Source organism: Gossypium raimondii, chromosome 13, assembly GCF_025698545.1.
Source record: "Gossypium raimondii isolate GPD5lz chromosome 13, ASM2569854v1, whole genome shotgun sequence".
NCBI lineage: Eukaryota > Viridiplantae > Streptophyta > Magnoliopsida > Malvales > Malvaceae > Gossypium > Gossypium raimondii.
In genome coordinates, this window is record NC_068577.1 from 47,870,797 (window position 1) to 47,885,818 (window position 15,022).

The 15,022-nt window shown below is 32.0% G+C and overlaps 1 long non-coding RNA gene across 2 annotated transcripts; it reads right to left on the reverse strand.

The window, feature by feature from the left end:
• Positions 1–3,485: 3,485 nt before the first annotated feature.
• LOC105784439 (uncharacterized) lies at positions 3,486–9,467 on the reverse strand. Of its 2 annotated transcripts, none has more exons than XR_008192493.1 (3): positions 9,118–9,467; positions 4,076–4,443; positions 3,486–4,000 (listed from the first exon to the last, which is right to left on the reverse strand). It is a non-coding gene; the product is annotated as an uncharacterized LOC105784439 (long non-coding RNA). The 2 variants fall into 2 exon arrangements; XR_008192492.1 differs by having other exon boundaries at positions 4,076–4,447; positions 9,118–9,466.
• Positions 9,468–15,022: the final 5,555 nt, after the last annotated feature.

Sequence of the window (15,022 nt, forward strand, 5' to 3'; positions counted from 1 at the left end):
CTAGAAAACAAGTTTCTTTACATAAAGCGGATACATACATATACAGCCTTGCCCTAATACTCAAAGTGAATACATCGATCATTTTCCTCATATCCATATATTAAGATCGAATCTCGCGAACTCTTCAAAGGGGTGCCTCATCTATCTCCTTTTTTTGCTTGATCCAAGCTACGACCCATTGTTCACTCATCCTCGTGATGCTCGTTAGCTTCGTTAGCGGCTCTCGAATAATCTTTGTCAGCTTGAATCCTCGGGCAATGAAGCAAAGTCGTGTACTCATTCATCAAAATATCACCCTTCCCTCGTTACATTTTCTCGAACCATATTCAGACGACCGCATTGTCTTCCACTTTATCAAGAAATCCATTTTCCATGACAAGCTCTCTATTTAGCAACTGAACGTGAATCAACACCTCTTTTCTATGATGAAAATGCAATGCAATCATAATCAAAACAAAAGAAAACATGTCAGTATAAAACATAAATAACAAAAAGAGCACCTATTTGGATGACCACTAGGGGTTTGGCGTGGTTCTACCTAGGGTAGGCTCTTAGGGCTCACTATATGTGGTTCGGTTCTAAAGTAAAGGTACCCGAACTGGTAGATTCCTCGATTCTAACCTATAATAGGCTCATATGGACCGAGTTCAGTTCAAGGGAATACATTTCCCTATGGCTGCACGGAGATGAAAATATCACGAAGACATAGGTACGGATGTATCTCAAATGCGATTCACTATCCCATGCGGAGGTGAAAACCTCACGAAAGAGTAGTTTCTCACTCCCAATTAAAAGGTATAATCGAGCGGTCATGTAATGCAATATGCGAAATATATCAAAAGGCTTAAACCAATAAAGCAAACATATTAAAATGATGTAGACCATAACATGAAATGCAATTAAAGGATCGTATATTTAACCTAAATTATCAATTTTCGACAAGAAGACAAGAACTAATCAACTCGTGGCCTGACTCTCTTATGTTAGTCCCCAGTGGAGTCGCCAAACTGTCGAAACCATTTTTTTTGTAAAAAAGTGGTCGACTTTAATTTTGAAAATGAAAGCGAATACTGGAGTCGTCACCAATCTTTTTTGATAAGGTGTGATCGGGTCACCTCGAAAAGTTATTATTTTTAATAAGCCACTTGATTTATTAAAACAACGATTTTGGTCCACGAATTTTAGAAAAATAAGTTCGGGAGTCGGTTACGTACGAGGAAGGATTAACACCCTCGTAACGCCCAAAATTGGTACCTAGTTGATTAATTAGTATCTTAGTGTCAAAAATTGAAAGCTTTGAAGAGATTTAAAATACGATCCTTTGTTAAAATATAAGAAAATTTCAGAAAGGTCACAATGTCTTAAACCCCGATAAAGAGAATTATGTCCCGTAAGTTAGGTCACAATGTCTTAAACCCCGATACGAGAATGAATGCCGAAAAATTTATTTATTTGGAAGGTATTCGATTATCTCGGTTTTAGAAAAGGAATCATATTCCGTAAGTTAGAACACGATCTTTTATTTATTCCCGAGATTGTTAAAAAAACTTATGTTTAAAAAAGGGGTTCGTATATTTAGATTTATCGAGAAAATCGAAACCCCTAAGTTAGGGAACGAATTTTCGAATTCCAAAACACGAAATATTGCTTATGTTTTCAAGATTTCCCTTTTTACAAATTTGGGTTAAAAAAAGAAATGAAATATTTAAAAAGATATACGTTTAATTGATTATGTTTGAAAAGAAATTGTTTAATACGTAAAAAGGAGTCATACGTGGCTAATAATGATAGTGCAACATACATTCGAAGTAACAATGACATAATATTGCATAATAAAAAATTAACACATGGCATTGGCATTAACGAATCATAATGTTAACAAACATAAATAAAGACAAGAATGATGATGCAAATGATGATAATAATAATAATAATAATAATAATAATAATAATAATAATAATAATAATAATAATAATAATAATATAAGTAACATCCACAATAATGATAATAATTGAAATATACATTGAGAGTAGAAAAGTAAAATAAAAAATAAAATAAAAGGAAATAATAAAAAAATAAATGTGAAAATGAAATAAGGGAATATTAAGTAAATAAAATAAATAAGGTATTTGATTAAAAAGGACTAAACAAATAAAAAATAATAAAAATAACAAACAAAACAGTTTGTAAAAAAAATAAAAAAAATTGAAGTTAAATGGACCCAGGACCAAATTGAAATTAAAATAAAATTAAAGGGCAAAATTTAAAAGGAAAGAAAAAAGATCAGGGCCTAAATGAAACGCGCGCAAAAATACGAGGGCCGAATGGGCAATAAATCCAATCACTGGACACGCGTCCCTTCCACAAGGGATCAGCGAACCAAGGACTTATTTGAAAAACTAAACAAATTTTGTGGTTTGATTTAAAATAAAAAAGAGTACATAAAAGGATTAAATCAAAACAAATAAAAAATGCGGAAGGGCCATGGTCGTAAATATCCCAAAAGTTAAAAACACACGGATCCTTTGGAGAGGGTCGGGTTGGTGTGCGGGTTAAGGGCGAAACAACGCCGTTTTAGGCTATTGAAATCAGACCTAAAACGACGCTGTTTTACAGGGCTTATAAAATTTAAATTTAAAAAAAAATCATTTCAAATGTTAACCAAAAAAAAAAAAACTGCTTTCTTTTTTTCTCGCAGACCCTCAAGCCCTGGTCAAGTTTTATTCACGGTCACCGGCGATTGTGCCACCGTGCACGGTGGTCGAAAAGTTAAAAAACACCTTTTTTGTTTTATTTTCGAGTAGAACCCCGATTTGAGGTTGAAATGCCTAAAAACCCACCAAAATTTGAGATAAATCAAAGGGACCTTTCGGCTCCCGAAGGTAGAAAACGAACAACAGGTAAGTTTTTTTCTTTACTCTATGTTTCTTTCATTAAAATAGGTTTATAAAAAAAGAATAAACAGAATAAACAAAAAATGAAAAAAACCGAGAAAAGAAAAGAGAGCAAACACTTTTTAACTTCAATTATGTTTCTTTTTTTGGATTTTTTATTGTGTGTTCGTAAAAAAATACAAGGGTGAGATTCGGGCTTTTATAACCGATTTAGACAACTCTTAGCGCCTATTTTTTTTTTTGTTTTGCTATTTGGCTTTTTCTTTCTGTTGCGTGTTGCTCGTTTTGCAGGTGTCAGAGGCATGGAGAGACGTGTGCGATGACGGCAGGCGTGTCAGGTCGTACGCGGAGAGGCTGTGGTACGTGCGGTGCTAGTCTTAGGGTCTCTGCCTCTTCTTTTTGCTGAAAATGTTTAGGTTGTGGGCCACTGGGCCACCTAGGCTTTTAATTCTTGTTGGGCCATTTGGGTCATTGTAATTTTGGGTTTAAATTTGCTGTAAATGGACTGGAACAATTGTTATTTTTTTTTTTGGTTTTCGTTTAGGCTCGGGAAAATTGGGCCTATTACAACATCACCAACACAACTATAATTTTTAATGGTCAGAAAGAAATCTTCTCACCCATTCTAATCGCACAAAAGAATGTAGACTAAAGAAAATGAGCTCAATGCACGATAGCGCTCATCCTCAGTTAATCTTTCTACTTCACATAAGGCCGTATATAGTTTTAATTCAAGGCCAATAGTCTTTATGCTTTCCCCCAATAATTTGGTAACATCAGTAATTAAAGTAGAAATTTTTTCACTTCCATTAAATTTTGTTTTCTTCTTTGAAAATGTGGAACCATATTGATTTGTCTTTGTCGGTTGCGATTGTGTAGCCTAGATATCCATCTCATCCAAGGAGACATCATTTTCGCATTCATGGTAAGTGTTTCCTTCTTCAAGATTATTTGCAGTAGCTACATCCTCAACATCTATTTCTTTAACAATATTTGTAGTTGTTTGAGCATATTTCTTAATGGCTCGATCTTTTGCATAGATGGAAGTAAGTTGGTCATAGTAAGAGAAACTGTGATGTCTAAATTGACCGACTGCTTTATGACTCTATAAAAAAAATGAATCTATATTAGATATAAGTTTGATCAAAATAAGATAATAAAGAAATGAAATAATTCTTACACTTATATATGAGTTCCACACAGCATCTTTAGTAACAACCATCTGCCTATGCTCGTCCCAACCAAAATCACTGTTGTCTTTTCCACTGAGCATGTCGTAAATGATTGCCCAATCCCTTTTCAATGTCTTAATCCTCGATTCAAGATTAGGTTTAGCCTTCAGCATAGAATGAGGTAAAAATTTTTCTAACATTCTTTTCAGCTCATTTAAATAACTGACCTTGAATCTTGTATCTATATTACAGGTTCCAACATTGTACAAGTTGACTGTACAATCAACCAATGCAACATCTTCTTCTGGAACCCATTTTCTTTTGGTTCCTTGAGAATTTTGGGAAGAAACACTTGATTATTAAAAGCCTGACATAACTATCTTAACAAAAAAACACAAATTAAAATTAGGTTCAATATTATGAATTAGAATATTGACAGTTTATAAAATTATAACACATAGCGAATCAAAAGAAAATAAATTGAAGTTGTAATTCAACAAGTCCAGTACAATACATAATGACAATTCAAACAACACCAAAGTTTCGTAAACTAGATACATGAAATAACATAAACAAATTAACCTTCTACTATGTTTTAATAAACCTAACTAATTTCTAGATGTTTGCCATTCATAGAACATTTGATTGGTTGGTTCCATCCTCCAAGTAGCCCATGTATCTGATGGATGAATGTTTACGATATTTGGTTCATTTTCATCTATCACATTACTAGGTAATCCTTCTTCCAACTCTGCTTCAATAGGATCAAGACTCATATAGGTTCAAATAAAATTATGGAGCAAACAACATGCAATAATGATTCTATTGTGCACCCTCACAGGATAGAATGATGGACTCATAAGTATTTCCTATCTAAGTTTTAATAACCTAAAGCATCTTTTAATAACATTGCACGCTGAAGCATGTTTCATATTGAAAAATTCTTCTGGAATATTTGGCTGGTAACCCTGACGCCACTCATTCAAATGATATCTTTTTTCTCTAAAAGGCGTAATAAATCCCTCACAATTTGTGTAACTAGCACCAACTAGATAATAACAACTTGCAAAAAAAACTATTTATCATGGTTAATTTTCCCCAAAAGTATGGTCTTAAAAATTAATTCAAATTCCTCCAATTATGCACTTTACCTTTTAGTTCATGTCTCCTACTAATGACATCTCGAATATCCCATCCATCAGCAACAAAACCTTCCCAACCAGGAAGAACATAAACAAAATGCATATCAGGTGTACAAAAACCTAACATATTTGTTGCTATGTCACATTTTCGCATTCGATATCTAGGTTTATCAACTGTTGGAACCTTAATCTTGATGTGGGTTTCATCTAAAGAACCTAAGCAATTCTACACCACATGTATAAAATCTCAGGTTAGGTTACTATATTTAAATCTAAATTAACTAAATTATGTATGAGTTATATATGGAACTCACTCCAATACCTTGAACCATTTTTACCTTATGTCTGTAGAATTAGCTGTAATTGGCTCTGCCTTTTTAAATAACACATCTTGTAAGTGTATGAGAGCATTTAAAACATTGTGAAATGATCTGCTAATAGTTTCCTCGGACCTATTAAAGTGATGCTTGATAGCTTGGTTTTTAAGGTGATTAGAAATGGTATGTAAAAACATTGTTGCTTGCTCATCAACAAACATGTTCCTTGATGACTTCAATCATCCTAAAATTTGTAACATCTCACATAGTTTAAAAAAAGTAATTCTATTCATCCTAACTTGTTCAATACAAGTATCGTCACTAGCATATACAAGTTTTTTCACATAATCTCGTTTTGCATAAAAATCTAAAATATACGATCTAATCCTTGGTCTATAAGTATGTAGGCTATGGACGAAACCCAATGTAACTAAGAACCAACTTGCAACTGTACACATTTACAACCATACTGTCAATGCAAGACTAGTTCTTTTACGCCTCTCGCTTTGTACTATTAAAGGCAGACGAGCCATTACTGCAAGATATTAAAGTGTTACATATCTTCAAATAATACTAAAAGGATCACATTTCTTCAATACTAATCTCAATAATAGTAAAACAAAATTAAAGAATTTAATTGCCAAAGAACGTACAGTGATTCAATGAATACAAGAGGCTCAGCTATGGGTGAAGGAAGCATTCAAGCAAGCCAAAAAAGAAGAGGAAGCAATAACACATTGCCAAAGAAAAATGAACAATACATATTAAGAATCTTTACAAAGCACAAAATAGAAATTACAACTATCTTTGCAAATAAAAAACTTGAAATTCATTTCTTTATCAAATTTCAATCAACAAAACCGGCTCTTTGTTTAGAAAATAATGTCTTGAACAAAAAAATAATAATGAACATCTAAATAATCATAGATAAAGTTTTTGGTTTTAGAATTTACATTAAGCAAGAAGTATAGGATTTCATTGACTTGGCAACTTGAAGTATGCAATCTAAAAGTGGACCAAAATAGTTTAAGGAAAAACATAGAACCAACCAAGATCTAGTTTTTTTTACTATATAGTTATTGTTGATATAGGGAATATGTTATTTAATTAAGATGTCGCTCATATGCTTTATGACTGAAAATGCATATTGATTATGACACAACAAAAAATTATATCCGTTCATGTAATTATGAAACACAAAAGAAATTCTCAAAAACTTTCTTGCAAACCACCTTTAATTTGTCCAAAATTTGATAGTATAACTTCAAATCAAAGCAAGCATTTAATCGGAATCAACATATTTAATGTGTCTTAAGTTTGGACAATAAAAATGCTGGAAAACTTCTCTTTACCAAGCTGTTTAAACGGCATATACAAGGAAAAATCATGAGATTCAATACGATAAATTACTCAAAAATTTTGTTCAAATTCGAACAACATCCTTCATGTCCCAAAAACCATAAAATTCAACATGCAACATCACCAACATAGTATATATATAATTTGGACAGCAACACAACAAAAAAATGATTAAAGTATTTGACTCAACCAAATAACATGGAAATGTTTAGCATTAGACAACATTAAAACCTCAGATGATTTGAATATTTAAATTCAACCGAATAATCCTAAAAATGTCTAGCTTTGGACATCATTAAACTACCAATAATACAAACAATTAAGTCTAACTAAATGACATGGAAAAGTCCAACATTGGACAACATTAAAACTTCAAATGATTAGAATAATTAAACTCAATCGAATGACAAGAGTATGTCCAAATTTAAGAACATAAATAAATTATGAAGTTAAGGCTTGGTTTGCTACTTTATAGAATTTCTATACTGTTAATTAATAAAATTTTGCACAAAACCGAAAGCTAAAGGTTTAAGGACCTTACCAGTTGTAACTCACTATTAATTAACAATTTCTAATCACAAAAATTCTCAAAAAAAAAAAAACTTACTAGTATAACCATTAATTCAATATGACAATTTAAACAAATTTCCTTTAAAGAGCTCACCTCACTTAAGCAACATATAACAATTAAGTTTATGACCAAATTTTTAACCATACGAAAGCTGCCGAACCATACATGCCAATTTAGTCACTTAGCAAGCTTAAAAGGAATTTAAAGAGCTTACTACAACTTCCCAAATCAGTTTCCTACAGTAGTTCAAATATGGTATTAAATTAGTAAATTTCCCTTTCATTTGAACAATAATCACAACAATGGCATGGAATTAAACAAAAAAAAAAGTTTTCTCTTCAATTTAAGCAACAACATGCAACAACAACATAAGGCAATTAAATCTCAATTTTTCCTTTTCAATCGGCAGTACAAATGACAGTCATTTCACTGTTCTTTAACTACCAAAACTTGATTTAAATTAATCTTAAAGGCAATGTAATACCTGCAACACTAACCATTAAATAAGCATGAATGTTTAGGCATACATCCTCTTAAAACTTACAGTACAACAACTAAGCCTACCCTTGAGTGATATCTTTCCCCTTCTTGCTGTCACCTTTAACCACTCCTTTAGCTAAAACACACAAACCATTCCATTATTTCAAGAGGAAACACGTTTACCACATAATGGTTTCAAATTAAAGCATTGCATGGCTATTTTACACATATAAACATCTTAATACACGGTTGGGAGAGGGACTTTTCCTTTCTCCAAACTCTCCATTTCCACAAGACATCTAGGATTAATGAAAGATTCAAGATTTTTACCGAATCTATTAAGAAACCAGCTCCTAAATGAGCTCAAAATTTAACATGCAGCAGCTCCATTCTTCCTTCTCAATTCGAACAACAAAGAAAATGAGTAGAAATAAGAAATTTTCCTAAGTTTTTTCCTCTTTCTCCCTTCTTTTTTTTTCACCGTCCCCCTCTAAGCAACCCACGAACTTTCCTAGAGCCATTTTTGAATCCCCAATTCACAGAAAAGAGTTTTAACTCAATTGATAAAGTAAAATAATGGGATTGAAGTCAAGCAATTCAAAGGAAAATTAGCAACAATCTCTGTTGGCTTGCTATAGAAGTTGAATATATATGGATCCCACTATACAATTAACATTAAAAAAAATAATGATACCCAGGGCCCAAAATGGTGGAAATAATCAAATAGTTAAAAAAGTTGTCACAAAATAACCAAATAGAACCCAGTAAATTCCTTTTTTTTTACTAAAACTAAAGTATAAAAAAGAAGAAAAGATCTACATAAACAAGTAGATATTTTCAAGCTTAAACAGTTACTCAAAACTACATTTTTCCTCAAAACAAATTCAAATACAATAAAAATGGCTAAATAAACAATACCCAAAAGCAAAAGAAAATGAAAACCAAAACACTAAATCACAATTGAAAGATACCCAGATCTTCATTTTGAAAAAAAATGTTAAAGATCAAAGATCTGATTGGAAAAAATAAAGAAGAAAAATGGAAGATATAAGAAGAAGAAGAAGAAGAAGAAGAAGAAGAAGAAGAAGAAGAAGAAGGAGAAGAAGAAGGAGAAGAAGGAGAAGAAGAAGAAGAAGGAGAAGAATGAGAAGAAGGAGAAGAAGAAGAAGAAGAGAAAATACCTGAAATCGAACGGGAATGAGGAAACATGACTGGGGGTGTAATGACTTGAAGTGCTTGGTGAGGGAGAGTGATAAATGATAGTAATAGTAGGTTATGGTTTTTTTCTGTATTCCTCAATGCGTGTAATTACAATTCAATGTTGGGAGCAAGAAATGACATTCTGTGTTTTTGAGGAAGAAAGAACTAAACAGACCCGACTGTAATAACAGATTACAATGATCCGAAAATTGCATTGTAGTGGGCCCACTGAATATGGCCTGAATGAATGGCTCATTCCATTCAACCAAAGAGGCTGTAATTTTATTACATTTCTTATTTGAAACCCTCAATCAATAAAACAATAGGGTAGTCCATTATGAAAGCGAAGTAGATAATATGTTGATTCTGAATCTGCCAACGAAAAAAAAAGCTAATTATATGGTTGATGCAAGCTATTGATCTTTATGATCATATTAAAACAAGGATAAGAATTCAAATGATTATTTACTCAATTTTTTATTTGATTGATTTTAAAAAATTAACAGTGCTTTTTATTGCGCACAATATTTTAAATTAATTTAATGCATTAAAATGTGAATAATATATATTTGGTAAGAAAAATCAGAGTAGCAAATTACATAACAGTAATTACATCAATATCATTTGCAAATTATTCAGAATAAAAGTATCAATTTGTTGGAAAGAAGAAGCAAACTCATGGAGACCCAATTGATAGTCAAACATCATACCCGCTAAGGCATTAGCCACTCCATTAGATTCCTTGTAAATATGCTTGATGCGAACCACCCATGCTCGAGCGCAAAGTTCTTTTATCTTGCAAATTAGCGCCCTATTCACTACGCCTTTATAGTTACCATTGATTGCTTGAACTGCAATTAAGCAATCACATTCCGAGACAACCAGTTTCCGCCCTTTAGACCAAAGTAGTTTAAGTCCATCATAGATTGCCCAAAGTTCTGCTTGTTTAACACTACACTTCCTAATATTGCGGTTGTAACCAAATATTCATCTGCCATGGCTGTCTTTAGCAATCCCAACTGAGCAGACAAGTCCAGTATAAGGTTTCCTTGCACCATTTGTGTTCATTTTGACGCAACTAGCCATTGGTGGCTGCCAGGTGCTTGGTCTAATTCAGTTTTTAACCTTGACCATTTGTTCCCCTATTAGCTTTAACATTCACAAACCAACTCCAAAATAATCCCACAAGCATAACAGAACTATGAGGAACATTTCAAAAACAAAATAATTTCTTTTTTTTTCTATACAAATCAGCATAGTATACCGAACAGGATGTTCCAATTACCATATTTGAATTGTAAATTCAGTCAATTAGAAAGATTGACATTCACCCAAGATAAAAGTGATAGAGATAAGAACCTAGAGTAATGATAACACTCTAAAATAACGTATTTTTATGTATTAATTATGTATTTATTCTGAGTATGATCGTGCTAATTTGAGCTATTTATGATCTTTTATCTCATAGGGACTAAATTTGAGGCAAAAGCAAAATTAAGGGCCAAAAGCGTGAATTTAGAGATAAAATGGGCTAATGTGCGACACAAGGAAAAGTTGGTGCCAAAAGTGCAAGCATGGAGGACACAAGGATTGAAATGCAAAAAGAAGAGATTTTATTCTATTAAACTCTATTTTAATTATATTAGGATAATTAATATTGAGATAATTATTAAGGATTATTTTTAGGATTTTATTTTATCTTTATTTATCTTCAATTAAATGTATTTATCTTTTAGGAATTTAAGTAGGATTAGACTATATCCCCTAGCACTATAAATAGGGGGTGAAGTGACTCAAAAAAGGATCCCATCTTTTTCCTGTAAACACTCTCTCCCCAAAAGTCTAGGCTTTTGTTCTTCTCATATTTCTTTTCAATAAAATCTTTATTTTTATTTTATTTATTTTCTTTTCTACCACAACCATGAGCCACTAAACCCATCTAGCCGAAGGTTGTCAAAAATCCCCAAAAGAGTTCATGAGGTCTAGAATCCATACTTAGACTCCTCACTGAGTATTCATCGTTTCTCTGCACTACGGGGCTGACGCTTCCGTCCATGTCCCTAAAGAAGTAAGCTTTTCAATGTATGCAAAGGCGGTCGCTTTGTATGTTTTGGGAAGGTTGCACAGTCGGTTCGTTAGCTTACTGCGTCAGAGGTTGGCGACCCCAAGAGACAAAATGGAGTGGGATTCGCCATTGAGAAACGTTGATCTAGCATAAGACGATCCCACAGAAACGATTGTTGGCTAGAGTCAGGTTCCACCACATCGTAAGTCTAAATCATTGGAGCTGGTGGTCGTAGGCGTCCTCTTCCACTATAACTGGCTTATACTGTTTGGGAAGGATTATCTTCAAGCCGAGGATTGAACCCAAGGCGGAACGAGACAACTGGAGGCTGGAATCTCCCATAAGAATTTCCTTTCTCTCAACTCTATTTTTAATTTCTCAAATTTTCGATTCAATATTCTTAATTCTGTTTTTATTTTATTCTTCGTTTCCAGATCCAAACCTTTAATTCTGTTATTTTTTATTTTTTTCAGGAACGTAGGTTGTCTTGGGCAAGACTCTACCTGGGATTCCACAGAACAATATATTGTGCAAATCCAGTCCCTAAGGATGTGACCCTACTTCCCTTTTACTATTATTTTTCATTATTTATTAGGGATAGGATATTTTTGGTGCTTTCAACGACCGCATCAAGTAAATTAAATTCGGAATGAATTACTTCCATACTTCCTGAGCTTTGGGACAATCGCGAAGTATATGAAGAATATTTTCTTCTGCAGATACACAAAAGCAACAACTAGTGTCATCTGTCTGCCTACGTTTGCATCTTTCCACGTTTGAGAGGATCCACTCTTTGTAAAATAGCCATAAAAACTATCGATCATGTTGCAGACCACCATAGGACCAAACAAGTTCCCATTTGTTGTATGAAATATCCCAAGAATCACGAGATAATAAAGTATAGTTTGCTTTAATAGTTAACTCTGTTGGGTGTCCATATTGTAGTAAACATGTAATTGTTTTCCATGTATTTAAACAATGAATAAATAAATTTCACAATTCACCGTTATATCTTTTGTATTTATATATTTTTTATTTTGCATACATGACGAAATTGTTACAATCAAATATTAGCTCATTGATTGTCTAAGTTCAAACTAATGATAAGTGGCATTATAATAACGTTTACATTACGAGAAAGGCAACTTACTTCAGTAGATAATATAAACGAGTCTGTAATCTCGTAAAAGAATCAAAGTGAGCATTTGATTCAAATACTAAGAAGGATTATTATCTTGTGTAATACCACTTACCCATCTCCGTTATTGGATTAGGGTTACAAGATGCTATCAAACAAAACCAAACAGAAATGAGCTATCATAATTCAATTTTCATTAAAGATAATTTATTAATCAAACAAATAATCAAAACCAAGATAATCATACATTATCAGGGTTAATTTGAGTTTACAAAAGTCCTAAACAATTAAAATCGAAGTAAGGACTAATTTGAAACATTTAAGAAAAACATGGAAACATTGTAAAACAAGGTCACACGGCAGTGTGATAGCCTGAAGCCGTATGGTACAAAACCACACATCCGTGTCCTCAAACTGTGTAACAACCTAATGTCATGTAATAAAGGAGCACACAGCTGTGTGGCAGACTGTGTCAGAAGCCGTATGTGCCTAAAATACTTTCAACAATAAGCCAAATTTGACCAAAGATCTCTAAAACCACAAGCCAATGCATTAGACCCTTGAACAACATGATACAAGACAAAAAAAAAATACCAAATTCAACTTAATTCACTCAACCTAAGTGCCTAACCAATATGCCTCAATTGACACCACAATTCAATCATGAAACAACTATCATTTATTACCATTCCTGCCAAGATTTTTCATGCCTAAACATACTCATACAATCATCATTTCTTTAACTAAGATATCAATAAGAAAAGTTCAATAAATGACCTAAAACATAAGAATATATTTTTACAATTTAAGCATATCTTATTTAATCATTTCTTTAACCAGGTCATACCATCCAAGCCATTCACTCCAAACATCAACAATTACAAACATTCAATATCAAGTCATGTTATTACCTTAACATACATATAATGCCATGCAAATATTGGCTAACATCTTCAACTTACTAAGTGTCAATAAAGTACCAAGCACTTGATACATCAATGTTACTTATAATCTTATTCATAATCAAAGTACCAAAACAAGATCATTAGCTTGCAAAGTGAACATCCTATATATATGTCAAAATATCATATATCTCTCTTTCAACCAACTAATATAACTTTCCATAATTTAGCATCAAGACATTTCAAATTTACTTAAATAAACTCAATCTCAACAACCAAGTCTTTTATTCATACCATGTGTAATAGCCTATTTTTCAGTTGTTGTTGAAAATAGTGGTTTTAGGACCACAAATCCAATAAGTAAGTTCAGATTTAATATTTAACTTATACAAGTTAATAATAATTTTATATTAAATTTTGATTTGATGAATTTTAATTAATTGAATTAATGATTAGTATAAGTGGTTTAGTCCAAAAGTCAAGTGGTTGTTGAAAATGAGGTATTGGGGCCTCATTTTCATAATTTAAGGCCTTAAATGTTTTTATTAAATATTTACAGAGCCGTATTATAGGTGAATTGAAGTTTGGTTCGGTAATTTTCACGATTAATTGCTTAATTAAGGTAAAAGAATTAAATTGTAAAAGATGTAAAAATTAATTGCTATAGATTTAAAATACTAAAGGAACCAAAATGGTGATTAAACCATGGTTAAAAATTCCAAGTGGTGGTGACATGATTAAATCCACTAACTTTTGGGCTATTTGCTAATTTAGTCCTAATTAGTTTATGGTTAAATTTAAATTAAGCTTGTTCAGTTTGAATTTAATATAATTGAAGGACCAATTATGCAATTAACCCTTTTTGAGTGGTAAATTTACCATTGAGGTATTAGTGGACGCTATAAGTGATGGAATTCTTGAAATTTCAATTGTTTTTAAAGGACAATTTTGTTAATAGGTAAAAAGGTAAGTTAAAATTAAAGAATAACAAAATTAAAAAGGCATCATCATCTTTATTTCTTTCATCTAAAAATTGAAACTCCATTGCCAAAGGGGAAGGAAGCTTCGGCCACTTAGGGTTCCTTGATTGGGTAGGTAAACCTTGCCCGTTTTTAATAATCTTTATGTTTTTGAGCTCGTATTAGCTTAATCTAGCTAACCCAGGGGCTAATTTGTGAAATTTTTAAATGTTTTGGATTAAGCCATTGATGAGTTTAGTATATTCTTAAAGTTTTATGAAAGATTATTGAGTTTGGTTGCTAGATAAGACTATTTTGTAAATTAGTTTTTTTGATAATTTTAACGATAAAGGACTAAAATCTTAAAGTGATAAAATTGCGAGGACTTGATATGAAATAGTAGTAAATATGGGCAGGAATAGGGTCCCAAAACATTTGGCTAAGCTTGAATTCAATTGAAAATGATTAAATTGCATGATTTGAACTTAGGGACTAAATTACATAAAAGTAAAATATTAGGAGCAATTTTGTAAAATGTCTAAAAGGACTTAATCGCAGAGAATGAGTTATTTTTACTATTGGAATTATTTAACTAAATGAAATTATTATTTTATGATCAAGAATATGTTGATAATCGTGGAAAAGAAAAGGTTGCGGAGTAGTCCTTGTACTTGGGCTGTTATTGCAAATCAGTCCACTAAGTTTGTTCTATTATTTCTATATTATAATAATTTTATTACACATTCCATGTTATTGTAATTGTATCAAATTTTATACTTAGCTATTGAATGAGTAGAGAATACATGATAAATAAATACAATG